Source organism: Sinocyclocheilus rhinocerous, unplaced genomic scaffold (genome assembly GCF_001515625.1).
Source record: "Sinocyclocheilus rhinocerous isolate Xijiao unplaced genomic scaffold, SAMN03320098_v1.1 scaffold1669, whole genome shotgun sequence".
NCBI lineage: Eukaryota > Metazoa > Chordata > Actinopteri > Cypriniformes > Cyprinidae > Sinocyclocheilus > Sinocyclocheilus rhinocerous.
This window is the reverse complement of record NW_015632484.1, coordinates 26,440-30,358: the sequence shown is the minus strand read 5'-3', so window position 1 is coordinate 30,358 and position 3,919 is coordinate 26,440.

Below are 3,919 nucleotides of genomic sequence, written 5' to 3'. Positions count from 1 at the left end.
GTGAGTGAGTGTGTGTGTGTGTGTGTGTGTGTGTGAGAGAGAGAGAGTCAAAGGGGCAGATGTGTGCAGCTGCTCTCACCCGGTGTTCTGGCACACACTTTCACGGCTCCCAGTGTCCCAGAAACACACAGCAGCACCGGCCGCACACACACCTCCAGCACGGGAGCGCTACACACCGGCTTCACACCTGCTCAAACACACACCAGTCAGTCACATCATCATGTGTTTGTTCATTCAGTAATCTTGGGCATCACAGATGCATGACGGGAGTTCAGTCACAAAAACACATTTACATGACAACATAACAAAAACTCATTCATATTACTTCAAAAAATACTAATATATCTCTAGAGCTGTGTGTGTGTTGCCCTTAGGGTGTTTGATGGGGTGTGTGACCCCAGTGACTTCCAGCTGTTTGCTTGTGCACCTCTGCACCTGTGCGCTCACACACACACACACACACACACACACACACACCAGCAGGCATACAGAGAATTTGAGATTGTGCACATATGAACACATCTGGAATGCGTGTGTGTGTGTGTGTGTGTTTATGAGGCTTCTGCATTCTGGAAAGTGTCATTTTAGTAAGTGGCACATATTCTGTTCCTGATGGTGAGAACATTGTGAGAGGAGACGAGAGGAGACGAGAGGAGGAGACGAGAAGAGGAGAGGAGAGGATAGTTAGCTAAATGGAGAGCGGCTGTAGCACACAGTAAAGTGTTTGACTGCAGCTAAAGTGAAGCGCGCACACACACACACACACACACACAAACGTGGCTGTTTCTCCATGAATGTGTCTCATATCAGACAGATTCCTCTGCTGGACGTCACGGACACACACAAGGACAACACACTCCATCAGCACAAGGACACACACGAGTGTGATGTGATCAAACAGACGCTTCTCACTGTTTGATCGAGTTCTGATCCGTCTGTTGAGTTCACAGCAGTCGTTATGAAACACCTCCATGAAGACACACACACACACACACACCTCATCACTCGACACACTCGAGGCGTTTCAAAGGCACACGTGAACATGCAGGTACCTGGAGTCTTGTAGGCGTGGCTACTGAGGCTGTCGCTAATGATGCTGCAGGCTCCGCCTCCCACACTGTGTCCAGCTGCGATACATGCACTGCAGCAGCAGCAACTGCGCACATGTCGCCTGCACACACACCTGCGGGAGCTCGAACACACACTCACACACCGGGACTGAAGGCATCCTCCCCGACAGACACACCGATCAAATACATCATCACACCCACACACTTCATCATAGTGAAACTCGGAAAACACTTTCACTGTCTGTATGAACATGAGGGATTGTTAATGGAGTCGCTGCACATATAGAGCATGTCACATCAGTCACTGTGAGACAGCAGATTGTCAAACTGAAGCTCAACTCATGGCTCTTTAAATAACATGATAATGAACAACTATTACTAGAGCAGGTCACGCATTCAAACACTGAACTGAGTAAATAAAGCCGCAGGTCACATCCAGATCATTCACTAAACTTTCCATTTAATCACTCGAATGAAACAGACTTTAATGAATATATGCTTGTTCTTCATAACATTCACAAATGTCTTCTTGATTCTGTATTGACTGGAAACACTGATTGGTGACACAACGCTCTTTAATATGATATAAATCTCTGTAACACTCTATAATGAAATATAAAGCTGTGTAATATGTGCAGGGTGACAGCGATTATGTTCAATATCTCTGTGCTCATACAACAGAAGCTCTGCGGTGAAAGTAGCACAGCGACGTCTCCAGCTGAGAGCAGTCAGCGTGTGTGTGGGAGCCCAGTGCTCTCTGGGTAATGAGTCTGTGTCTGTGATCAGCTCTGACGGGGAGAAGCGCTCCTCCTCGAGCACCTCTGCAAACACTTAACCGCTCTCATCCTGGCTTTGTAGTGCTTCTGGGTGGCTCGGCGCGTAACGGCTGACGTTCAGCAGAGATCGCCTCGCTGCAGCTGCGCCAGCGCACGGATTGAGACGGGGTCAGAGGTCAGGGGCAGATCTGGATTCACGGGAGTCTCGAGCGCCGCGGACGGGAAACACACCAGCACATGCCCAGCAAATGTTCGCCACACACACTGGCACGTCATGAAAGCTGGCGCGACTCGCTTCATTTCTGTGTTTTTGGGGAAAGCGATCTTAGCGACACACACACTCACACACACACACACTCACACAATCACACACACAGTCAGTCATAAAACACAAGCCCAATTATACAAATGTCATTATTCAGGGACCCAAACACATCGGGGTGGAAAAGGTGACAAACCGCCACAGGAGGGTCAGACGGCACTGATGGTTTAATGGAGCACAGCCAATGTGAATATACAATAATAATTATAATAATGATAAATAAAAAATTGAATAACAAATATATTATTATAGTAATAATAAACCTGAGCAGCTCTGAGACACTGAAAACACTGGATCATGAGCTGCTGGTGTTTAAATGAATACAGAGCTGCGCTTCAACCACTGAAGAAAGGAGCTTTTTCTGACAACACTAAAGTTGTGACTCAATTCATTACCCACGACTCCTCACAGACCTCACAAAAACTCATCGAATCTTCACGAATCAACTGTTCACTGAAAGGCTTGAATCCCTGACGGTGTGTGTTGAACAGCTCTGATGTCTCGTCCTGTAACACACACTCGGACTCAGTGATCCTCCATCAGTGAGACGTTCATCTGAGCAGCAGCACATTCTGACTGATGACAAGAGTATGATGGGATGTCTGCGGTGTAGGTCAGAAAACAACAGCACAGCGTTTCATTTACACAGAACACTCTGAACGCAACGCTAGCGTGTGTGAGTGTGTCCCGCGAACCCCTTCATCCCCGGCGCTGAGGAGCTGAGCGCAGCAGTGTGTGTGATGTGGCCTTGATCACTGATGGCGGTCGAGCTCTGCGCTCCTCATGTGTGCGCTGTAACAGGTTTAGCAGGCAGCGCTGCTGCGTCTCATTACTGCGCCTCTCACACACACTAAACTCACGCTCAACCCGCCGGGCTCCGGGGAGTTCTGTAAATGAAGGGTGATCGGTACCGTGTGAGCAGCCTCACCTCCAGCCAACACCAGAACACACACACACTCACACACTCACACTCACACACTCTCTCACACACACACACTCACACACACAACAAAAACAACACGCCGGGCTCCGGGGAGTTCTGTAAATGAAGGGTGATCGGTACCGTGTGAGCAGCCTCACCTCCAGCCAACACCAGAACACACACACACACACTCACACTCACACTCACACTCACACACTCACACTCACACACACACACAACACAGACACACAATCTCTCACACACACTCACTCACACACGCACACGCACACGCACACACACACACACTCACACACACAAACACGCACACTCTCTCACACACATATATGCTTCTTCTGACACAAACTTAATTCTGTCTCATCCATTTACATGATTAAAACACACTTAAGGCCTGTTCACATCAAGGACGATAACTGTAAAGATAACGATATCCTGCTATAACGAGCTGGTGAATTTAAAGCGGCAGACGAGCATGCACTTAGAATAAACAGACGGTATCGTCCGCTGGTGTGGATGCTAATAGTTATCTTTATCTCACGGGCTTTAAAGTGAAGCCCAAACCCGGCCCGTACCCGAGATCGTCTGACCCGACCCGAGCGGCACAGTTAAATTTAGAGCCCGAACCCGACCCAAAATCTTTTTTTTCCCCCCACAACGAATAGCCAATTTTAAAAAATGCTGTATTTCACCATTGTATGCAACGGTCAGTAAACAAATACATGTAAAGAAAGAGAATCATTAAGGCTCGGCCAGTTCACAAGGCAAAAGAAAAAACACTTACCAGTTATGAAAGTTTATGAACATCAGGTGC